Below are 26,192 nucleotides of genomic sequence, written 5' to 3' on the forward strand. Positions count from 1 at the left end.
ATCTTCCTTTAACGCATGGGATGGAACCTACAAAGCTTTCCCCCCTAAGGGGTATTTTTCTTTATCTCCAGGAGAGCTAAGTGTTTATCTTCTTTGTTTGCTATCTAGGTTCCCAAAGATGGTAGGAATTTAAGTGTTTTAAATGTTTGATTGGACAACAGGGGAGTTTATTACTCTGATGGGTTTTTTCTTAACCTATTAGTATAGGAAAACTTTGTTCAGTGTTTTTCCCCTCTCTTTTTAACCAGTTGGTTTTGGTGGCCTGTAAGGAACGCTGGGATTGGCACATCTTCCAGTTGTTTTTCTTGCAGTGTATTTGGCTATGCCTTATAAGATAGTTTTTCGGCCAACCTAGCTTTGAGCAATACTCTTGCGGTCAGCTGATTGATCAAAGGAAAACATTTTAAAACATGTCTTCTCCTATTATTTGTATTATATTGTCACTATTGTATTGATCATGTTGTACTAATGGGATGCAAGGGCTTCAAACATGCATAATATGAGCCTCTTGTCTTGTCATAGAATGGCAAATCCCCCACACTAACATGAGGTGGGGGTTTAGATTCTATTAAAGACAAGGAGGCGAGTATTATCCCACCCACCCACCCTTGATATGATATGGCAGTTATGACACGCATATATTTCAAGAGAGAACATTCTTTGGTTTGTTGTTCTTCCCATCCACCCACCCTTCTTGCTTGTTGTTCTTACAGCTACGAGTTGAGGTTCTGATCAGGAGTGTGGATCACAGTTACAAGATGTGGAGTGCATGGTACGAGAGCTTCGCTGGATTTGTCGTCATCGTTTATCATCTGATCTGTGCAGTGGACGTCTGGTTCAAGACAGCTATAGAAAGAGGTGTTGGGTTTGGAGTAATGGACTTATATAAGGAAGGGTCCCTGCTCATTTGTCTCCTGCAGTGCATGACATGTCCTCCATGATGGATTGGGGAGCTCCCTTACATTGACATTGAACTCTATTTAGTTCTGTTCTTTACAACATTTTTTGTTTGTAAAAGGTTTTTTCTTTGCTGCTGTGGTTTCAGAGTAAAGATTGTAATGCATAACACTCGCCTCCTTGTCTTTAATAGAATCTAAACCCCCACCTCACGTTAGTGTGGGGGATTAGCCATTATATCTCCAAATGTGTGTGGGCCGATTTTCCTCCAGCTGCCTTTCATTAAAGTTTTACTTTTGTTAATTTCTTGCTGAGCTGCACCTATCGTGCCAGCTCTGCAAGAAACATGGTGCCATTTAAGAGTTCAAGAAGTGATACAGTCCTGCTCCAGCCCAGGTTGCATGGCAATGAGCCATTAATCAAGTTCCCCGGCCCTCACATGTGATGTGATTCCTGTCACAGGCGAGGCCTGCCGCTCTCCAAACCCTGCTTCTGACAGACACTGGAGCCTCGGAGATAAAAATTACTAAAACTTGGGAAACTGAAGGTAAGCAAACCTTAAAAGGTGTAAGAGTTCATATGCACTTTCAAATTATATAAGCTCTACAAAAGGCTGCTCTATGAGAGCTGAGATGCAGCCCATGCATGCATTATGATACTGTAGGCAACTTGCAATGAAGGGTTAAAACGCTAGTCTCTCTCCACCTTTCGGCTGTCGAACTAGAAAAAAAACGTTTGTTTTACTTCAACATTTCCCGTCCTCTAGCTGCATTTTGCATTTTCAAATAGTGCTTGTGACAGCTGCTGTAATGTGAAGTGTTAAAGAGAAATGGATTCCATTTTTAACCATGTATTTTCATGTCCCAGGATTGCTTGACAGATTTGCCTTTTTGTTTATTCTTCTCACTTCTTAGCCCTGTGGTAATCAGTTGTAACACGGACCTAAGTTATGGAAAAATTATTAAGCCAGTAAAGTGGATGATAATAACCTATCAAATTGGGTATTCAGTTGATCAACTTTCCATTTTGAAGTGCACTTGTAGGGTTCAGACTGTGGCCTTCCATCCATCAGTTTGGTGGGATAAAATGACTCCAAAGTCTACGCACACCATTTCCCAGTCTGGGCTTTCATGAAATAACAATGTATTCTGGGAGCTGTAGTCTTTTAACTTCAATTAGACATAAGTAGCCGATTCATGTGATTTGCACAAAAGGAAGCACAGGATTGGAAAGTGGTGACCTGTTGTCATGAAGCTTTCCGGAAACATCATCCTCAGTACTTTGTTAGCATGTCTTCTTGAGGGCCTCTGGACCTCTTGGGAAATGTGGGACACTTATTTTTTGTGCCCGGGTAGATTTTTTGTTCCAGTCCGACCCTCTATGTTGGTGTTTGTTTGTGTTAATGCTCTTTGCTTTTATGTATGCGTGCATGCAAGGAGTTGTGTGACTGGTGGATGAATGCATAGGTAAAAATGTTGTATGTGAGTGTGTGTGCCAGCCCCAACTCCTACATTTATTGGCCAACAGGCCACTAAATTTAGGAGTGGGGGCATGGCATCAGGGTTGCACCTAAGATACAATTTCAGGGGTAGGAGCTAAGATCTAAATGTTGTGAGAGGCGCTAACTTCAGAGGCTATGGGGCAGAGGCTAACTTACTTGTGTGGGGGCATCTAACTAAATTGTGCATTCGAAGGAGACTATTCTTCAATGTTACAAGCAGTTAGCCCTCTCCTTCATTTCTGAAATGTCACACTTATGGACGGGTGTGAGAATGAGCTGTTTTATGTCCCATGTTCCCACTTGCCTTCTTATCACTCTCCTTGCATGCAAGTGCTAACCCCACATCATGATTTCAATTGCCTAAAAATGTATGCATATGAATGCATGTGCTAAAAGTGAAATGTTTTATTAATTGAAAGACCTTTATTAACAGCGAAGCCCAGGCACCATTTACCATCTGTGTCCTGTTCCATCCGCTATGGCTCTGTACATCAGCCAGGCAGGGGTGCAGCCAGCCTCAACATTTTGGGGGCTAGGTGACAGTTTTGAAAGCAGCTAGTGAGTGGGGTCAGTAAAATAATTGCGCTGTTGGACTCTCCACTGAGGGATGGTGTCTGGGCCTTTCAGTTTTTACAGTTGAAAGGGTTCAAGCAGCTGCCCCATATTGGCAGTCTTATGACACAGAAACATACTGATAGTCTGCAGCTTTTAACCACCTTTCTGCATTCTTTTGATTTCATTATTGATTTAAGCACCCCATAGGTGTGTTGGCTTATTTTCCCAAACGGTAAGGCAAGGGGTGCCCCCCCAACATCAAGATCAAATGGGCCCCCACCAGCCCTGACACATCTTCATCCAGTCCTGCTCCCACTTCCCTCCCAATTCCCTGAGCCCTGTTAGGAAGCTGAATAGCGGTTTTGTATTCCCTTTGGCCATTAGTCGTACCACCCCAATTCAGTGGCTATTTAATTTCATAATGCTATGCTAATCACTGGAGGCGTGGGCCATCTAAAAACTGAGCCCAGAAGTTAAGACATGACCAAGGCAAACATAAGTGTTGCTACGGGGCTAAACTGGATCACATTGAATGTAGGCAAGTCTAGTCAGTAATAACACTTATCGTGCAAAGCCAGCCTGGACATGCTTTCTGCGGCATGTCATTTTAACTGGCTGGGAGTCCTTGTATGGTAATACTGGCATATATTGGTGCAGCCTGCATGCACATACATTGGAACAACCAGCATGAATATATTGTTATACTGACATATGTTTTGGGCAAAGGTTGGTGACTTGCAACTATTAGGTTGTTCCATGTGCTACCATACAAAACCAATTGCAAACTGTATGGCTTTCTACCCAATTTGCAAAGAAAGTGCTGTAAAATACATCATTTTAACCCAATGTTTCAAACATTTTCGTGGGAGTGAGAAACCCCCTCATGCGCCCCTTGGTTGATTTGTTTTCCCTTACTGTGCTCTGTCGATCCTGCATAATTGATGCAAACATTTAAGCCTCTTCAGTTCAGAAATTCATCAGCCTCTACTGTACCTCATCTATCTGTCACTGTGTATGATGTGTGTTTTAATGCGCACACAGGGGCAGGGTTTTCCTCACGCACATCACGCTGTCATGCCATCCTACATATATTTATGCATATGATACAAATGTTAGTCTGGTTAGTTGATTTGCAGTTGCAGTAATAAAGCATATTTGTGTCGTCCACACAAACTCAAGGGGAGATTTCTCGCATCTCCTGTTTGCAACAGTGCCTCCGCTTGCCCAGTATACAAAATTGTAAGGGGGCCTCACCAAATGTTTTGCCCCGGGCCTCACCAACCCTTGTGACAGCCCTGGGGACCAGCAATAGTATGCAACAACAAACTGTTGCAAACAGCCCATGAAAACTACCATTCTGTTGTTACTATACAGTATTTTGATAAATTCTGTATAGTAACCAGAATGTGCAGATTTCATTGACTGTTCTGACTGACATGCTGACGTGTTGTTATTGCCACAGGAGGCAGTGCAGCGCCACCTTCATTTCACGAGTTACTGTGAACTGAAGGTGTCTAGGCGTGGCGTTGGTCTTCGAGAGAGCCTGCTGCACTGCTTTGTTGCGTTCGGCCTAGTTGCTGGGGGCTGGGCCCTGCTTTTTCACTCACACTAGTGCCTGCCAGTCTGCCACTGCCCCCCCCCACCCCCAGGCCCGGACAGGAGACAGAGAGTCCCCGCCAGCAGCCGACTTCAAAATCAGATAAGTGGACACTCTCTGACCGTGTAACTTAAGCAGTGTGAAGATTCCAAGGTCCGGGCCGGCCAGGAGTGCTGTTTTCAGTGCTGTTATGTTAATTTTTACTGTGCACAGCACAGGCTCTTCCTGTTCCGAAATGTTTTTCTGTCGTCAAAGTGAGTACCCCAGATGTGGAGTGCTGTTTTCAGTGCTGTTATGTTGATTTTTACTGTGCACAGCACAGGCTCTTCCTGTTCCGAAATGTTTTTCTGTCGTCAAAGTGAGTACCCCAGATGTTTTCGGACTATATTATGATAGGGTATTGTGGAACTCGTGTTTGTTTATCAGGCTGTTAGGGGGCGCTCCGCCTTCGCAGGTGTTTCCTGACCCTTTATCATCCTGAATACAATGCTCGCATGGGTTTTTAATGCGCTGCCTATGGTGTTGGTGTGAGACGCTCCAATCTTTGCTCCGATGTGGGTGCCATGTATTCTTTAGTCTTTGCTAGTCTTTGTAGTATGGCTCCAGGGACTGGGATAGCACAGCGTCACCCGTCACATAGTCCCGTTATATGTAACCAAAGGGTCCCTCGCCGCTATGTAGGGGGCTCATTACGTTGTCCTCGGTTTCCCTTCCATCTGTGACCCAGGGAATTCAGGCGGCATGGATTGGGAGTCCAGCTGTATGTGTTTCAAAAAACGATTACCATGTTTTGGACGCACAATGAGTTTGGATGTTGGTTGGTTCGGGTGATCAGTACTGCAAACATTGGTTGGTGTGTGCTGGGGGTGGAACTCATTTGTACTTGCTGGAGGCCGCAATGCTCTGAATACACATTTGCCAACATGATCCATTCCACTGTGTCTCTGTGGGTTATTGCAGTCTGTGTTTTTTCTTTACATTTGGGGACTTTTAGTCTGAGCTTTATAAAGAGATAAGCAGAACTACAAGTCCCAGAATGCAAAGAAAAGACCTAGACTGGATAAGCACCAGATTGGAATGGAACATGTTGGCAACTAAGTGAATATTGGTTGGTTCCGTGAGCTGCAATATGTTGTTTGTTATCATTCCTTGTTTTTGAGCTGCACTGTAAGAACATTAGCAGTAGTACTGGGAGCTGCACTATATTATCATTGGGTTGTGACCACACTACAAAGAGAGTGAATTTCAATGTATTCTCTGTGGGGACTTGGGCCTTGCACAGCAACTACCGCAAATGCTGCATAGAGCTTCTCCGAAGAGGACGGATTTCCCTCCCAACCATTTGCAACCCTACAGAAGTAATACAATGCTGGCGTGCACCGGGTCAATTAGAAGGACCAGGCCATGTAGTCTTGATAATCACACAGGACCTCATGAGTCAGAGTCTGGTGTTACCGGTAATACTCTGTGTAATTTCCAATACCGTCTATTTTTTAAATGCTGCCTAATTATGAGTTGGGATTGTATGGAGTATTTCCTGCAGGCAAGGGGCTCATAGAAAGTACTGTATGGGGTGATATGTGTTATCTTAGCCCCATTCAGTACTTTTCTATGTACCCCAGGCAGGGAATATCACTTTTGACCCCAACTCATAATTTAGGTCTTATTTAAAAAACAGGTGGTATTTACAATATCACTTTTTTTTAACCATTACCACCATGCTCATAATGTTCCCCACGGAGTAAAACATACGTACAAGGCTGACACTGGGCATGAGCAGGCAGCTCCAGAAATCATGACGTAGGGCCTGCAGATGTTCCCGAGCGGCGAGCCAGCATAGGGCAGGCCATTTTATTGATTTATGTATTGTTCGCCTAACAAGCAAACAATAAATAAATACAATGGTACGCCATCTTGACTTGATTGTTGCTTGGCATGCTTGTATTGCAGCGCACAAGTACATAACACCCATTGCAGTTTATTAACATATGTCAGCGCGCTCTGGGGCTAAAGAACCGAAAAAACACATTCGTGTGGTGTGGCCAGATTCTTAGTGTCCCCATGGCAGCAGGTTGGGACACAGAGTTCAGTGTCAGGGCGGCGGGCGCCCTGTAATAATATTATCTAATAATATATCGTTTAATATAGCGCTACAAACCCTCAGGTATATAAGTTATTATTATCCCACCATGTGGTACTCAATTCTTCGACCTCAAAGGGATAAAGTACTGAGTTGGCCCTAACAGGATTTGAACCGGCATCAGCAAGCTGTGCACAGATGTCAGAATGAGCACTCAACTTGCTGTGATATCTGACAAGCTAGTGCATCTTTTTGAAGTTAAGAAAATAATTCAGTAGATTGCTCACAAGTGTATTGTACACACCATAGCAAACATTCCATAACGTCACCTAGCAATAACATAGCATAGTGAAACAGAACATGACCCAGCACAGCATGCCATAGTGTAATAAAAGAAGCATAGCGTACAGTGCCATAGCACAGCATACTTACATAGTACAGCACAAGGCTAATGAACATACCATAATACAGTTCATAAAATAACACAACTAAGTATAGCAATGAATCATAGCATAACCGCGCATAAGGGTGTATCATGAACACGTGTCACTTCTTTTAACAGTGATCGAATGCATGCGTCAAGTGTTTATCTAGGCCATGCTGCAAGGTGGTATGGGTTATTGAAGTACAACTATGCAAGTGCTGTGTGTGTTACATGCATATCGCAGAACGTTGCTGCTTAGCACTCATTGGCTGCCGAAACACCCTTTACAGCTGGACGATTGGCCTTGTGACTGAGTCCTTTGGCCTTCACGGACCTGAGAATGATCTCCACCTTCCCGTATCACACGGCTGCCCATGATATTATGGAATCCATCGTGTACTCAGACTGAAGGCCACTGTAGTGCAGGGGTCTGCATGCTGTGCCTCAGCTGATGCTTTCCCCATCCATCCCACTACTAGCCTGTACCAGCAGTTGCTGCAGCACCAAACATGTGACATGGAGCAGCAGCAGTGTGATGGGCTGGTGGTGGGTCGATCTAGGTCTAGCACTGAACTGGCCCTGGCCGTGGCGCCCGCACTGTGGGTGGAGGCCGCCAGCCCCGGGCCGGCATTATTGGGCCAAGATTGTTTGGGCCCTGGCACTTATTTTTTTACAAATTGAGCACTGGCCATAACCCTGGCCCCTGGATGATGACAAGTTGGTAACAGAGTACAGGCTGAACAGAGCTATCATCACACAGTTGCATGGCACAATTCAAGGGGACATTGCAAGCAGGATTGCCGTCAGCACCGCTGTGCCCTCACTTGAGAAGCTGGTGTCAGTCCTGCAATGCCTTGGGACTGGCAGCTTTCAGCACATAGTTGCTATGATGCATGGCATGGCCCAGTCCACATTTAGTGCAGTCCTGGGCCAGATGCTGGATGCACTGCTGCGCCACGTGAACCAACATATGCATTGTCCACCACCCAGGCACAGGTGAATGAACTGAAGGCCCAGTTCTATGCGAATTGCACAAGTGCCCAAGGTGATCGCTGCCCTATACTGCACACATGTTACAATGGTTGCCCCCCGGGACCATGAGGCAGCGTACCTGGAATAGGAATCATTACCATTCAATGACTGTCCAGATGACCTGTAGTCCAGACCTCACCATCAGCCACTGCTGCGCTCGCTACCCTGGATCCACCCACGACTCCATGGTGCTGTGCAACAGCACACTGCTGGCCCACATGGAGAGACCCAGAGGACAACGCACATGGATAATGGGTGAGTACAAACCCGGCCAGAAATGCATGCCAAAGCATAGGAAATTAGGGGGGTGCAGGGCACAAGAAGCCTTGCATGCCACCAGGAGCCACAGGCCGCACCATCAGAGCACCAGTACCATGTTTGTGGGGCATGCAAGGTCGCCTGCAGACGGCCACCAAACCTGGACCCACACAAAGTGATGGCCACACACTGCTCAAAAGTCTATAACACATGGGACCAGAACAACCAGAATGCACCTTGTTTGTGCTGCAGTGCTGCTTCACACCCTGACACCCAAGAGCAACCCCACCCAGGGCACCACACAGGAACGCAAAGTGAGAGGAATCCACTAGCCATCCCCTAAACAACTGTAGATGATCAGGAGCAAACCCGGACATGAACATCCCTGAGTGAGTGACCCATGAATGCACATTTACATGCATGATAACCAAAATGAAAACTGGTGCCATGTAGCTAAATCTCCACCATCCACTGAGACAGCCACATCCAAATACAAATGACCACTGGCCCTGAACAGCCAGTCATGACGACAGCCTCATCCTGAGGGTCTCAATGCACCACTTTGCCAATCACACCCAGGGAGCGGTGCAGGTAGAAAGTGGGCTACAAGGGCCATGGCACCCATTGCAGAGCAAAGCCATGAAACATGACTACACCATATTCCAAGTACAAGTGCTTACATGACGGTACTTAAGGAGCAGGAATGGCACACACAAACAAATGCATATAGTGCAGCATCCACCGGCGCGGCTTCAGTCATCCCATGTGCAGCCAACTGTCATCCACCACAGGATAGCCCACTCAATCACACAGGGTACATCTACGGGCTATGGCATGAAAGATGATGGATGTATAAACCAATCAGCCAATCACATTGCATGTCCCTGTTTCATACAAGAAGGACCACAGTGCATAGTGTATTGATGCTTTGTCCTTGCACACCCATTGAAGGGACCTAGGCATAATGTACTCATTTCATCCCATGCACTCAGGACACCAGCAGCTCACCTGGCTGATGACCCTTGTGCGGAATCCACAAACACTGGCAGAGCAAGCATACAACAATGCCCACAGTAGGACACCCATATGCATAGAACGAACATTTGGATTGTTGAAGGCACGATTCAGGTGCCTGGACCGTACTGGAGGGGCACAAATGTATGCGCCCAAGAAAGTTGGGACGATTGTCCTCACTTGTGCTATGCTGCACAACATCGGCTGCCAAAGGAATGTGCCACTACCCTCTGGGTACTGTGGATGAGAGTGATTATGAACATGGGGCTGGGGCTATTGCACACAGGGATGCATGAGGGAGGGAGGGTTGGCCAGACAGGCGTTGATCGACATTTTCTTTTAACATGGTGAATTGGCACATACCACTAACAGCACTTGTAAAATTAAGAACACTTGTACACAATCATGAATGTCCTTGCATTATGTCAGAATTGAATGGGTTTTAATGATTGTGGAACTAACACCCTACCCCCACCAACTTCATACCACCAGCCCCCACCAACTCCCCAGCACACATACCCCTCTCCCCCCACCAACTCCCCAGCACACATACCCCCCCTTCCCCACCAACTCCCCAGCCCACATACCCCCCTCCACCCACACAGTGCAAATGGGTCCATGTGCCCGGCCCTCAGGTCAACAGTGCATTGTTCAGCTAAGAGGGACATGGACGCTTTCCACGTGCACCGCCATCAGGTGATGATGCAGTGACCTACGCCTGGGTGACCCCTCTAGGGACCCCTCTGTGGGGGAGGTGGATGGCACTGATTGATTGATTGATTGATTGATTGATTGATTGATTGATTTATAAAGCGCTTTACACCAAAGCGCTGTACATTGGAACAACAAATACACAGAAATAACAACAATTAACAATGTGAGCAAAAATTACAACTTGAATCATTCCATAAAACAGTGTAAAGAACAAATACCTGGGAGGGGGGGCAGTGGAGTGGGAGTTGGAGTGTTGAGGGAACCATCCGAAGGATTGAATGAATGTAGAAGGAAGGGAAAGAGAGTGTAAAAGGAGAGGGGAGAGAGGAATTGAAGAGGTGAAATCAGGGGGGGGAGTCGAGAGGGCAGGGGGGCCTTCACGGAGGGCAATGGAGGAGAAGGGATTTAAGGGAGGTGCGAAATGAGGTGAGGGTGGTGGAGCGGATTGGGAGGGGGAGAGAGTTCCAGTGCAGAGGAGCAAGAAGATGGAAAGAGCGGAACTGAGAGCAAGCGCAGGGGGAAGGGGGGACAGTGAGAAGGAAGTGGTCAGCACAGAACGAAGGGAGCGAGAGGGGGAGTAGAAGGAGAGAAGGGAGGAGAGATAAGGAGGAGCAAGACCATGGAGGGATTTGAAAACAAGGCAGAGAAAGTGGAATTTTAGTTGTAGGTGGAAAGGTAGCCAGCCAAGGTGAGAGGGCGAAGAGGAGATAGAATCACGGGGGGCAAGGAGACAAAGGGTACGAATAGCAGGGTGGTATATGGATTTAAGAGGGGCAAGATGAGAAGAGGGAAGTCCGAAGAGTAGAGTGGAGCAGTAGAAGAGGCGGGAAAAGATGAGTGAGGAGATTAGGAGTTTAGTAGCGTGGAAAGTGAGGGAGGGACAAATTTTGCAAATGTTATAGAGGTGGTATCGGCAGGAGCGGGAGGTGAGTGAAATGTGTTGTGAGAAGTTGAGAGAGGAGTCAAATAGAACGCCTAGATTGCGAGCATGGGTGGAGATAGGAAGATCAGAAGGAGGAACATGGATAAAAGGAACATGGATAAAAGGGGGAGGAGAGGGAAGAGTATTAGAGGGGAAGAAAAGGACTTCGGTTGTATCAGTGTTGAGAGAGAGAAAGCGGGAGGACATCCAGTTCTTAATGGCCGTGAGACAAGAGGAAAGTTTAAGATGGATGTCAGGTGTGAAGGAGGAGAAAGAGAGAAAGAGTTGAGTATATCTGCATAGAAATGATGGGAGATGCCAAAGGAGGAGATAATAGGGGCAATGAGGAAGGTGTAGAGAGAGAAGAGGAAAGGGCCAAGTATAGAGCCTTGAGGAATACCGTAAATTAGAGGGAAGGAAGGAGAGGACTGGCCTCCCCATGAAACAGTAAGAATAGAAGAGTCCATAAAGAGGTTCGCTATATCAGGTGTGAAAGTTGCTCCCATTGAGGTGCCATGGCACTGTTGGTAAATAGTTTTTTCATAAATGAAGTAGTTTTCTGTGAGGGCAAGCCAGATACATTCAAGTGGGAAAGCAGTTGGAGGCTCCGTGTTAGTTCTACGGTTGAGGTAGGTGGCTAAAACATCTATGCATTCGCGTTGAGGGATACTAGTATACAAAGATTCAACATCCAAAGTGACCAGGAGATCATTGTGTCCAACAGATAGGGTGTCCAATTTCTTTATGGTTGATGTGGTGTCTTGTACATAGGAGCGCATTTGTCCAATGAATGGTCGTAAGAAGTAGTCAATATAGATAGATAGTGGTTCTAAGATAGATCCTATTCCAGCTACTATTGGTCGGCCTGGAGGATTGCTGACATCCTTATGGGTTTTGGGTAACACAATATGTTACTAACCTCCACTTTAAACTGTGATGTTTAAAACAGTTCTAATTTCGTGTTGAGGTTTGGCTCAAGTAAACCCTTGAATAAGGTTCTGTTTCTCTATACCTATTGTTTTTATAGTGTGCAACAATGTTTTGAATAAATGTACTTGTTTTGAAAATTTCTCTTCCTTGACCCTCCTTTGCCAGCATCTATACACTGGCAACCTGCTTCTCTCAAGCCTACCTTCTACATACGGTTAGAACAGGGGTAGCCTATGACTCTTCTCTTCTTACTATATATGCCTTTCTGAGTCAGGTCCCCCTTCAACAAAAAAGAAGGCTCTAAGCCCCCCCGTTTCTACCTCCCCATGAAACAGCAAAGGAATGGGCCAACTGTAGCTGCTGGCGGAGACGATTGTTCGACTCACGCATCTATTCTGCATGTGCAGATTGCCCCTCGCACAATTCGCAGAATTGCCGGCCGAACCCTGTGAGGGCTGCAGTGCATGCCTCCACGACCTTACATGTGTGTACATTGTCATGTGCCATGGACTTGGCTACCCCCCTTATCACACTGCTGATGGCCTTGATGTGGCGGTTGTGTTCACTGGCCATGCCTTCGATCCTCATCTGGCATGCCTCTATCACATCCAGGCATGCCATGACAGCTTTGGCGCAACCTGTTCCTGTGTCACAATCGGGGCTGCTGAGCTGGGCATGGCACTGCAGTGTTGTGGGTCTGCTGTGCCGGGCAGAGCTCTCCGGTGTTGTGAGGCTGCTGTCGCTGGAGGTGCTGGGCTGTCTGGTGGGGCTGCCGTGGATGGAGTGGCTGCCAGCAGATGACCCATATGATGGTGTGTCCTCATCTGCCACTGGTGTGTGTACCCGGGGGCGGTGTGCACATACCTGTGGACTGTGGCTGTGAGTCTCCACAAGCTCAAGGGGTCCCTTCGGGTGTGACCATTTGCTGGACCGGACTGTGTATCAGTGTCAAGACAGATCCAGCCTGCTGCTCTTCACCGGATGATGCTCCCTCGTCTGGTCGCACTCATGGCCACTTCCACATCCTGGTAACCCCCGGTTGCTTGGGATGAGCTCAGTGAAGCGGACCTGATGGCTTGGGTCCGCCAATGTGGGCGGGGCCCTGGTGGCTTGGGTGCGATGAGGTGGTGTGACACTGATGCAGTGGAGTGGGTCCTCCGCCTTGGCGTGTCCTGCTGGACCCTTCGCGGGGTGGTGGTGCTGTTGGAGGCGCATCTGGGCACATGTTGGGATGGGCCTGCTTCCTCGTCATCCACGTTGCCCTCCATTGATGCATGCGTGCCTGTAGGTAGCATATGGTATGACATGAGGATGGAGCCCCTCAACTATTTTTTCATGCATTTGCAGTACTTACAGGAGGTGCAGGGGGTTGTACAGGACTTCACTTATGTTTAGGACTGACCTGTTTTGATTTTGCAATGGGTTGGTATTACTAGGGCCTGCTACATGAGGGGGGGACACAGTTTTGAATAGTTGGCCTAGCCACTTATGCATATGATGCACATGCGCAGCTTGTATGCCGCAGTCAGTGAGGGGGGGGGTTGTATGATACACGCCGCCCTGGCAATGGGGTGATGCTGTGCCCTCGCCATGGATGTGCGTAGCATGGTGCTTGCATGTGTCCATTGGCTGCCCTACCCACGACTCTGATAGAATGGTGCAAAGTTCAGCCTTTTAGCAACTTTTACTGATTCCTTCTTTTGGTGAATATTTTTATAGAAATGAGTTTCTAATTAGGCCGCACTCTGATCTCTAATACTGAGGCTGACCAGTATCCAAAAATAGTCGCAATAATTCAATTGAGATCAGATAGGTTGCACCACTTTTGTTCATTATTAATTATAACAGTTCAATAGTTTGTAGTCATTTTCTAATGCACACTATAGGCTCTTGATTTTCAGATAGGCTTAGTTTGCCTTAGTGGTATGTGGAGTAGCCTTTGCAGGCTCCTATGTTTACTTGGTTGAAAAAAATCCTTAAAAGAAAGTGCTCACATATGCACATTACTTTTGAATTGTTTTCCTCTATTTGTATATCATAAAGGTTTTTCCCAAAAAGAAAATTGTTAAATAAAAAGTTTTTGTTGTCCCTCGACACATGTTTCCCCATTTATAAGTCTCAGCGGTTCTACAGGCGGGTTAGAGTCCTTGTTCTGACTGATTTTTATTTGTGGTTGTATAAGTCTACTTTGGTCTTTATCTGATAGACTGTGCAATTGAATACAGTATTAGTTGTAATCCTCAATGATAAGATTAGGTTCCTGTCGGTTTTAAAGGTGGGTTTCTCCCTTGTACGGTGTTCGCAGCATGATACCCACGACTCTGGCTCACAGTCTAGGTGCACTGGCACATGTGTGCTGTCGTGGGTGCCTGTGGTCACTCCCACGCACTGCACCGACTCACTGTGCCCGGCTGTGGGGTATTCACACTGGGGATGGAGTGGTGGCCTCTTCACAATTCAAAAACCTCAGAAGAGACTTGAGGAGATTTTTATCTGGACCACTTTAAACAGCCCTCTTTAACTCATAACAATACCACAAATTTGCTTACAGGGTCCCTTGCTGCTCAAGCAACATGTAGCTTCAGCCCAGTCGTATGTCTGATTATCTATTAAATTACAACATACTAATCACAATAATTATCAAAAATATCAATTTATTTTCATTTTGTAAAATATATCTCAATAAAATACATTGTTTATCATCTTTTAGGCTGAATTCTAAAAATTATTTTTGCTTGGACAATTTTGTCCCATAAACAGGCTGTTACCTAGTACATTGGTTCTTTGGTACTGAATTTTTATATAGAACAAGTTTTCATTGGAGATCTATTGTCAACGCCTATCTTAATTGACAGGAGAACACACTATTCCCAACTCCTTCTAATCAACCGTACACCTGTCACTCATTAATTCACTCGTTCAACAATCACAACAAACCCTAGCCTCTTCACAATGCAATTTGCGAGGGCAGGGGTGACTTGCCTCCAGCCTCCTGGGTGCCGGTGCCTGCCTCCACTCCTCCCACTCCCTCGATGGAGGCCATGTCGATGAGGGTGGTGCACTGCTCTTCCCATGGTGTCAGCTCCGGTGTTGGTGGTGGTGGACCTCCCCCGGTCACCATGCTCTAATTCCTGTGCTGTGCCAGGAGGCCCGGGACACAGACCCGCAGGTCGTTAAATCGCTTGTGACAGCCCTCGTCATCCCTGGGGACATGGCACGCCGCATTGACCTACTCGCTGATTTCTGCCTAGATCCAGTTACGCCACTGTGAACCTGTCTTCTTCTTTTGGGGACCATAGAGCTCATCCTGGTGGGAAATCACCTCCTCCACCAGTATTGTGAGTTCAGAGTCTGAGAAATTGGGCTTGCGCAGCCTATCCAGGGCAGACTTGCCCCTCACACACTCCTGGGACATTTTCTGCTATTTGTTGGAGCGGATGGCTTCCAGGGGCTCTGGTTTTAGGTGGATTGTGATTTCTAAAATGGCTGCCACTTTGTTTCCCGTTCTGGCGATGACGCATTTCCCGCAGCACTAATAGCGCACGGTATTAGCGCTTGCCGCTGACGCTAATGCAATGTTCGCTGGGTTTTCAGATTTCCAGCCACTATTACCGCCGAACAGTATTAGTGTTAACGCCCCGGGCCGTGTGCACGTGCCCGCCGACTCGTGATGGGGTGTTGTTTGTGCCACAACTCACAGCGTTAATTCAAATAACGCTCCGCAGTATATGCGCCCGGATACCGCCCAACTCGTGATGAGGCCGTAGGTATTTTGCTTTATGCAAGTTGCAGTTAAAGCATGTTTTTTTCTGCCATTGTCTCTGTTACGATCAACAAAAGACATTCCATCTCGGTGTCCTCGGTCACTTGACAAAATCCTTGTGCCTAAAAGCTTGTGTACAGTGTAGAAATGTTTGACCATAGCACCTTGATTTCATTGTGCCCCAATTAATGCTTTGTTGTAATGTGTCTAACGATCCTATCTCCATGGCATGCTGGTCGGGATGTTTGTTTGCATGTAGGAGGTAGCGAGTGCCCAGAGTACGGGATGCCGTGTGAGTGCGCTGCTATCCCAGCGCTACTCTAAATTCTTTAATACACAGTTATGAACCCTCCCAATGGTATGTATTTTGCCAAACTCTGAAGCCTGAAAAGTAGATTCATGCAGGCTTGACAAGTGCCCAACTTTGCACCAGACCTGCAGATGAACTGGCCTGCTTTTAAATCTGTTACCAGTTTAATGGTATTCACTATAGAGTGTAATTTACTTTCAGATTTTGAGAATATTCAGACATGTAATGGCTCATTTTACTATAGCGGGTAAACTAGCTATAGCCGGTAAGATAGCTCAGAGGGTTGAACGCTTGCTGCTGCAATGTGAGTGTGTGTGAACTGCAGGTTCGAATCCTGTCATGGCCAACTCAGCCTTTCATCCTTCTGAGGATGATAAATGAGTACCAACACAGGTTGGTTGATATTGTATGTATATTTGTTCTATATAAAGCGCATAAGGGTAAGTGCTATATAATAACACATCATTAACATTCGGCCTTGGACATCTGCTTGCATTCACAGTAATTTAATAATATGGGCCTATGCACACTGATATTAATGATGCATATGGTGATACATTCTTGTATGAAATGTATTTCACATTACAGTGATATTGTAACCATATTTTCCGTAGTGTACTTAGGAATAATGCTATGTGATGCCACTTCCTGTTTTGTCAAGGGTTGAAAGGTTGTGTTCCATTGATTCTCGTGATGTTCCTTCGGGGTGGGGTCAAATTGCATTACTTTCTGTGATATCATCAGAGATCAAGGATCATATGATGTCACTTCCGCTACTCCTGGCATTTTGTTGAAATGACGCCCGTGACTGTGATGAGGAAGATGAAGCAAAGAGACGAAGGTCCTCCGTGGAACCAACACACGCGGTGCAGCTGCCTAAAGGCAAAACTAATGATAAAAGGTTAAGAAGGACTTACTCGGTTGTCAAGCGACCAGCCCTAGAGGAGCAGGGAAGGGGACGCTGGTCCCATTCCGAGGAACCCGAAGATGTGAGGCCAGGACGCGGACTGCCACGGGTACCTAGGAGGTCTGAATGAGGCAGACCTGATCAGTGGCAGGGACACAGGAAGCAAGTCCAGCAAAGACAGCCCAAGAACAGAGACGCAGGCAGCCGCCGGTAAGAGAGAGACACCAGAGCTGCGGAGACGCGAGGATAAGGACACAGAGCACGACTGGAGCGAAGAAGCAGCGCTTCAACCTCAGAAGAGACTGGAGGCTGCCCCAAGGGCACCCAAAGTTAGGAAAGGTAGGGAAAGGGCCGGCCGGTCAAGGGGGCTGTGAGGGAGTTAAGGAGCTCATGAAAACATACTGAAAAGCCTATGGGGGTGAGAAAGAGAAGATACAATATAATGCAAATTTTGCAAACTTGCAAACGAAGATTACAAGGGGATAAAAAGGGTTGCAGTCAAATAGATATGAACTTTAAAAATCCAATAAGAACATCCCAAGCACAAGGGGCTGAGAGAGAGACTATACAATATAATTTGAACAGTGTGGAGCAGATAAACACTTCCCGAGGGACACAAGGAAATAACAAAAGAGACAAACAGACAGATACGAACATTGGGAGTACACTTAGATGGGACAATACCTTGCAGGGGCGTATATCAGGTTTGTCCAAATGGACACTAGGTAACAAAGGGGCAAGGATGCCACCAAGACAAAGGAACAGGGTCTGGGGACCCATATGAGAACGGGCAAAGCCCACCAGTGGAATATATAAGGGTCAAGGACCCACCTGAATACAGGAAGAATTATATCCAGCGGGCTGAAACCAAATACACTAGGATCTCTGAAGTTTAGCGGGGCGCATAAACCAGACTTGATACACTGTTGGAAACGTCTACGGTAAGGTCTGGCTGGTTAGTGAACCAGACCTGACAAAAAGCATAGGGGCCTCATTAAAGGTTGGGCGTTCCAGTAAAAATGTGCTGATATCAATGGATACCGGCACTTTTATCAGACCGGGCCAACTAGGTGTGAGGCGGTCCACAAGTGTCAGATACACCGGCACCAGTAAAAAAGTATCCGTAAATAAAGGCCCGGTGAATCGAGTGCCGTTAAGTACCGGATGACCCCCTAAACCTTGGTGGTATGAACAGCACAACGGCTGATGCCTATTCACTAATTCACAATTATTTAACCTAGCTGTCCCTTAAGCCAATTTCTGCTTTCTTCTTCCTATGCCTTAATAGACGCCCTCTTCTTTTCTGCATTTATGTGCCTTTTGGAAATTTCAAACCTATGTGTGTTTTTAGAACTCTACACCCCCGATTTTGCATTGCATTTGTGTGCCTTTTGGAAATGTCCAGCGTAGGTGTGTTTTTGCAACTCTACACCCACAGTTGTTTACCCAAGGGCTTCTACTGCATCTGTTTGCTCTCTTGTTCGGCTACTAGGCCGCCTGGTGACTGTGTGCTCATGCCGTGCAGTCTCTTCTTCTATCCTCCATCCTTATCTCTCCGCCACCCCTATGGCACTCACCATCTCGCCTTTCTACTTTATCTGCTATACTATCCCCTATCTTCCTCCTCGCACGAGGTCTGGAAGGAAAAAGTTTTTAAAAAGACTTCCTGGCTTCTAACCCTCTCTGCCAGACTCGCCACCTCACTCTCTTGGTCAGACCGCTACCTCCTCTCCTCTCACCTGGGTCCTCTCAGCGCTCTAACCGCTCCACCCCCAGCTCTGCCAACTTTGTTCATGGACATCCGCCCGATGAAACGAGTGTCAGTTGCTGCCTTCGCATCCACCTTCATAACCCCTCCGCTCGCACTGCGGACTCTACCTCTGACTCTGCCCTCAGCAACATCCACCTCGCCATCACTAACACTCTCGCCATTCTTGCCCAAGTCATGAGGATCTGCCTGAAACATGCCACCAAGCGTAACATAATAATATCTTTAATGTGATTTAGTTTAGAAAATAAACTTTACACATATACATCAGCATATAAAAAAGACATAAAATCGGACAAAATTCATACATTGGTAAAATACACTTATTACAAAAAATCCAACCATTAATCATCCTACATTACTAAAATACAGTTCTATCGATTCCTGGCATTAATCATCGTATGCCAATATCTTAACTGAATGATCCTATTATATCAAGTTGCCTATTAGATCTCATTCTTCATACTCATGCCAGCCATTCATACCAATATAATATAACTTACGCTGGCCTCGGCTAATACATCATGTCTGGCCTCACAAGAAAATGCCCAGTTTGGTTTCCACTTTCAACCAAATATTGTAAATTGCAGTTAACAGACGCATGCTTTCAGTGTTGACACAATGGTTCCAAAAGGACCTCTCCTTGATCGTATCATTCTTATGTACATACATTCCCAAATGATATTCTATTACATCTCTCATTTCATAGCATTCGGTCAGGACATGTTTGGCAGTCTCCGGGATATCCCTATTCGTACAAAGGCGACAAAATTGCAGTTCTTTAGGAGTCTTATCTAACACACATGTGATCACCTTAGTGGGGAGATGTTCTAGTCTTAATAAAAGTATAAAACGTCTTAATCTATTTGAGGGACATAGCATCAAGTATTGTTGTGGCTTCTTAAACGTATATAATCTGGATTGCACAAAATTATATGATTTAAGTTTGCGGAGGTGCTCATAATTCTCCAACCAATCCCATAATTCTACTCATCTTCCTAATGCGACCTGCTTTTTCTCCGTGAAGGGACCTACCCGATGTGTCCAACAAACATCCCTAAGGAATTGTTCCATTTAATTTACCCATTGGCATGTGGAGCTTTCTTTATTAAATTCTTGAGCAACTGCCCTCAATAAGACATTACCTGCTCCATTCACCATTTTTAGATACAATACTGCTCTCTTTTTCAAAACCAATGCTTTCAACGATATCAACCCAAGCTCAAGTCTTAAGAGAGCCATTGGGATACATGTCGGGAGACCCAATACCCTGCGCCAATATTTTCCCTCAATTAGCTGCAACCAGTTTAGCTCCATCTGCATAAGTACTTCCAATCCATACAACATCATAGGGGACAAAACTTGGATGTATAAATGTCGTGATCCCCATAGCGTATAGCCCCCTGACTTATTGTAAAACTTTTAAAGAGGGCTGTGATTTGGGCTGCTCTTATAATACGGTTACACTTACATATGAGGTAATTACCTGAAGGTTCGAACTCAATCCTGAGATATCTATAAACCAGAACATATGTGATTTCGATGTTGTCAATATAGAGCTTAACACGTGTAGTTCTTTTATTTGTATATCTTATCGTGTGAGTTTTTTCTATATTGACAATAAGGCCATTTCTTTCAGAGTAGTCCCAGAGGGCCCGAGCCGATCGGCGTAACCCACTTATAGTGTGATCAAATACTACTAGGTTGTCTGCATATGCAAGAACCAGACAAGGATCTTTACCAATCTTCGGAGGACAGTTACTAGCCAGTTACTAGAAGTTCCATCTTCTCACCCTGTTTCTTTAACGTCTATCTCACCCCGCTTTCTCACCTCATTTCTACTTTCTCCCCTCACTTCCAGTGCTATGCAGATGACACCCAACTCTTCTTCAAACTTTCCTCTGATCCTCTCTTTACTTCCTCTACCATTCCTGACTACCTATCTGGTATCCAGTCCTGGTGTGCCTCTAATGATCTCTGCCTCAATGCCAGCAAGACAGCGATACTTCCTGTTGGGACTCCTGCTCCCTCTTTCCTCCCTTCAGTCTGACCACCCGCTCTCCCCCATCTCTTTCATCCGAAGCCAGAAACATTGGAGTCATCTTCGACTCCTCTCTCTCTTTCCTCCCTCACATCCTGGACCTTGCCAAGAAGGCTAATTTTCAACTCAACTTCCTCAGAGGTATCCCCCCTTTCCTCCCTTTTCCCCAGTAGCTCAACGTTTCTAGAGCTCTTGTACTCTGTAGGCTGGACTACTGCAGCAGCCTCTTACTTAATCTACCTTCCTCCTCTCTCTGCCCCCTCCAGCTTATCCAGAATAGGGCTGTGAGAATTATTGTTGGCCTCAAGCTCAGGGACTCTCCAGCCATAGAATCTCTCCACTGGCTCCCTGTTGTTGCAAGGATCAAATTCAAATCCTTTTGCATCATCCATAAGGCTGTCTGGGGCCGGGGACCACACTATCTACAACTTGCTCTCACCTAATACTCTCTCTTATGCTCTTGATGCTCCTACGGCTCCAACTCTCTGCATTTCAAGCTCTTCTCTAAGCAATGAACTGGTGGCCAATATATTTCCTCTGCTGGCTCCCTCCTCTGAAACAGCCTCCCCCTTCCTCTCCATCTTGAGCCGGAGCTCCTTGAATTCCTGAAGCTCCTCAAGACTCTCCTCTTCACCGCCTCCTTCCCCCTCTCCCTCCCATGCTAAACCACACAATCACAGGGGTTAGTGGCCTGGGCCCTTATGTGTCCTTCTGGGTACTGCCTTCTGCCCAATTGCCTTCAGCCTCTGCCCTCTCCCAGCACTTGCCTTTGGACACCCACTCGCCTGTGTTGTCTCACAGGCCTGCACTTGTTTATTGGCAGATGACCACTCTTTGCCAAATGATCTCTGCCAGGCACTTACCTGTTGCTTGCAACTGACTCCCTGGCACCTCCTCCTCTGTGGAATCTCCTAGCACTTACCCACCCCCCGTCCCTTCTCTCTCTCTCTCTGCACTTGCACGTTCCAAATGCTCACAAGGCCTAGTAGGACTGCCTCTTTCTTGCTCATCAATTTTATTTCTATTTGCCTTTTGTTCCCTCCCCGTTTGCCATGTGGGTGCTTTGAGACACAATTTCTTACTGTATAAGCGCCTTAAAAATGCACAATAAATAAATTAAATAACTAAATAGCAGGCATGCCCAATGTGGTAGCTGACCTGGATTGCAAGCATGTCAAACTGGTGGCACCCCATGCCCTGGAAGAAGTCTACAGGAACTCGAAGCAGTACCATTCACTGAACGTCCAGGTTACCTGTGACGCAGACCTCATGATCACCCACTGCTGACCCCAGTTCCCTGGCTCAACCCATGATGCCATGGTCCTGTGCAACAGCATGCTGCCAGCGTACATGGAAGGGCACAGAGGCCAACAGGCCTGGGCATTGGGTGAGTACAAGTCACAGCACACTGAGACTGTTGCATGCGGGGGTGTTGTCACAACATAAATATATGGTGTGGGGAGGCACCACACACACTACCCACACACAGACCCGAGACAAGATATTCTATTGGCCACCGTAACGGGACATGACACACTGAGCAGCAGTGAATGGGCAAACCATGCAACCCAAACAGGCCAGGCACACACAATGGACCACAGATACCACAACGCAACAGTGCAAAACCCACAGAAGGCATGGCCTGCAAGGGGGTTTGGCATGGGCGCGTAGGTGTGTAAATGTATGTGTACTGGGGCGCAACGGCCATTGAGGAGGTGCAGATATAGCATGCAACTCCATACCCAAGCACCAATGTCACTGGCCAAAGTAAGCAGAAGCACACATCACATCATTTCATAAGTCAATTAATATGCTGCATGGCATTCTGCGCGTCAGCATGGGATGCCAAGACCCAGACACCCATTGTGCGTGCAGATGAACTGGAGTAAGGAACATGCCCACGTCACACCAACGGGAATCAGACACGTGGTGCACACCATGTCATTCAGTGCATCACACTGCCATACATGACATGTCTGTCAGATGAAATGCCACTGGCGGACCCCTCAGCAGCAATGGACATGGCATGTGTGCCAGACCTGACCTGTGTGCCCACACCCATGGCTGCTACAATTTTGGGTGTGAACAAGATTAGGCATGCCTGTAGCCGCCCCCCATATGTAGTACACTCCACATGCAATGGCCCACATATGAATAGGTGTAGTGGGCTGACACATGTGACCTGTCATGTAACTCTGACCATTGTGTAACTGCTGAAATGATGCACCCTTCCACAGTACCCAATGACATGCTTCCATATCTGTCCCCCTTGCAGGTGACGCCGGATATCCGCAGCTCCCATAGTTGATGACTCCTCTGAAGAATCCCCAGACACCACAGGAGGTGGCATACAATCGTGCCCACATCCAGACCAAGCAGGCAAGTGAGCATAAATTTAGCCTGTGGAAGGCACGCTTCCGTTCTCTACATTGGACGGGGGAGAGGGGGCACTAATGTACAGGCCGGACAAGGTGGGCAAGATTGTGCTTGCATGTGGCATGTGGCATAATACCCCTTCCCCCAGACGTGGACATGCCCCTGCCCAAAGATAATGACTCAATGCCTCTGGGTGGCACACATGAAGAAACTGGGCCTCATTACGAGTTGCCCGGTAAAACCGGGTTCATTAACGGCATGCCGGAATGAGCGTGTCCGTGCACGTATGAACCCGCTAATTGCGGGTCATCACGAGTGCGCGAGTACGCGCGTTCCCCCATGCCGGTAGTGGCAATACTGCCATGCCGTTAAAGGGCCACCAAGACCCCTATACCGGCATTGCGGGGCCCGCCCATTGCGCTACCGCCTCACACTAACCCGTAAATACCGGCACGGTAATACCGTCATGTTATTACCGTGTTCGCAAAAAACGGACCCGGAAATTACGTCATCGCGCAGGAACGGGAAATGGGCCGGCGGCCATCTTTAAAAACACAATCCATTGCCATCCTCCATTACTACCACTAAACCCGTGTTGTTGAGTGCCAAAACACAACCAGGATGTCAAAGGCCACTGGAAAAAGCTCACAAAGGAAGAGGAAGCAGCGCTTTTCAGATGCAGAATTGACAATGCTAGCGGACACCCTACAACAGCAGGCTGACATAATCCGAAGCACGGACCTGAAGCATGCGGCCCAAACGCGTAAAAAACAGGTGTGGCAGGATGTTGCGCAGAGGGTAACAGCAGTGGGGTGCACCCCAAGGAGTGTCCGGGAATGCAAAAAGCGCTGGGACGACCTCCGCCTCCGTGTCCGGAAGATCCTTGCGGAGAACCGGAGGGCCGCAATGGCGACAGACGGTGGCACACACTCCCCTGTTAAGCTCACCGCATGGGAGGAGATTGCAAGTGGATTCATCGATCCAGAATCCATAGAGGGGATCGGAGAGCAGGAGTTCGGGGCAGCTACCACAACAGAGGAAAGTGAGTGAACCATCACATCCACCAATAACAAAACATGATGTGACACAAGTGAGGTGGGAGTCCGATTAGGCAAGGCAATTCCTTTACCCAAGGCAACATCAACTCACCAACAGAATACTGATTGCCACCCCCTGCACCACATGCATGCTGCGTGAAATATGTAAACCCAACAGAGGTGCAACATGACCCATCCATGCCCATGTCCCCCCCCCCACCTAGACAATCCATTGCCACCAGCCATGCAATCATTGCCAACATGTCCCCTCAGTACACCAAATGCCACACAACAGAAATGAAATCATGCCTGAATGTATCAAGATATTACACTGCAACAAATCACAGCTGCCATTTGGCAATCTCACTGATGACCTGCATCTCTTCTATCCCCCAGGCACCGATGAGGAAGGTGGAACCCAGGACAGGGGGGCCAGCACATCCAGTGCACGCAAGGGGACCAGGGCCACCGCAACCCCCTCCTCTGAAAAATTGCCTGTGACCACTCCCAGTGTGCCACACAAGGCATCATCTCTGCAGGGTGCACCTGCTGCGATAGTGCCAGCAGTACCACCGGCCACCACGGACGTCGTGTCCACAGAGGTGGTCGAAGAGGCCGAAGAATCTTTGGGATTGTCCAGCCCAACACCCATTGGCACCCCCTCCCCCCTGTGGAGCCAGAGAGCCTGGATGACCCATGTCTCCATGACTCCGACCTAGGAGATTCGGACATCGGCATTTTCGCGGACGACAGTGCCCAGGACGAGGGCCCTACGCAGGTGCCTGCCAACACCCAGCCTTCCACCACCCTGCCTTCCACCACCCTGCCTTCCACCACCCTGTCTTCCACCACCCTGCCTTCCACCACCCCACCAGCCACCGGTACACCTGCGACAGAAACCACCTTTGAGGTCCGTCTTGCAAGGGTGGAGGCCCGCCAAGACGAGATGCTGCAGATTATGCGGCAACAGGTCGTTGCCGGTAATGAGGCCATGAAGGCCATAGCCACGGCCATTGCTGCAAATACAGCTGCCGTGGAGGCGTCCACCTCTGCATTCAGGCAGTGCATGCGGTCACTGACCGAGGCCCTACTAGCCAACATCAGGCAAGTGCAGCAGCCACACTATGGGTCTGCAAGGGGATTGACAATTGACACATCTACTACGTCAACACCTTCCACCTCTGAACAATCTAGCCCTGTGCGCTTAACCCGCATGAGCGCACGGCGCATGGCCATGGAACCCCCAGACCCTAAAGTCGCCAGAAAGTGACTTTCTGAAAATTGGAAAAAATGTGAGGAGTAACATTGGTGAAGGCAACACTGTTTGTTGCGCACATGGGGACATTTGGGATCTGTGGGGTGGGCGAGGGAGTTTGTTTTGGGATTGTGGGAGGGGGGAGTGGGCACAGTTTTGCACTTTCATATAATACACAAGTTTTCTGGAGAACAATCCCTGGCTGGACATTGTAATTTTTGGTGTGCATCCATTTAATGTGTTACGGTGTTCAGTGTCCAAATTACAACATTCCCTTTGTGCATGTTCACATTGGCCCAGTGTCTGACTGACAAAAGTCATTCATGGTCCCTGTGTCTTAAAAGTATTTGTCAATTAGTGCTTGGCGTACAGCATGGCCATCCCGTGCATCACGTACTGGCAAGGGGGCTCCTTCGCCTCCATCTCCATCCCCTTCATCCTCACCCGGGCCATGCATGTCAATGTCCGGTGGCAGTGGTACATTCCTTTGGACGCACATGTTGTGCAGCATGACACAGGCCATGGTGATCTTTGCCACCTTCTCAGTCCTATACAGGAGTGCCCCACCAGACCTGCTTAGGCAGCGGAACCGCGCCTTCAACAGGCCAAAGGTCTGCTCAATCACAACACGGGTTCGAGTGTGCACACGATTGTACTCCTCTTCATGGCTGTTCTGCGGGTTCCGCACAGGGGTAAGTAGCCACGGCCTCAAGGGATATCCTCCATCACCTGCAAGCAGATACAAATAGGTGTGTGTCACTCTGAACTGACACCTTCAGGGAGCACGGTCATGGCAGCAGCTATTAGGTGT

At 47.5% G+C, this 26,192-nt stretch overlaps 1 long non-coding RNA gene across 1 annotated transcript in view; it reads left to right on the forward strand.

Annotated features, from left to right (window-relative positions):
• Positions 1-1,257: 1,257 nt before the first annotated feature.
• The window catches only part of LOC138521492 (uncharacterized), a 290,057-nt gene continuing 265,122 nt past the window's right edge, over positions 1,258-26,192 (forward strand). The window contains exon 1 of the long non-coding RNA XR_011283061.1: positions 1,258-1,444. This is a non-coding gene — a long non-coding RNA (uncharacterized lncRNA). The remainder of the gene's footprint in view (positions 1,445-26,192) is intronic.

Source organism: Ambystoma mexicanum, chromosome 13 (assembly GCF_040938575.1).
Source record: "Ambystoma mexicanum isolate Mex_15411 chromosome 13, UKY_AmexF1_1, whole genome shotgun sequence".
NCBI classification, from domain to species: domain Eukaryota; kingdom Metazoa; phylum Chordata; class Amphibia; order Caudata; family Ambystomatidae; genus Ambystoma; species Ambystoma mexicanum.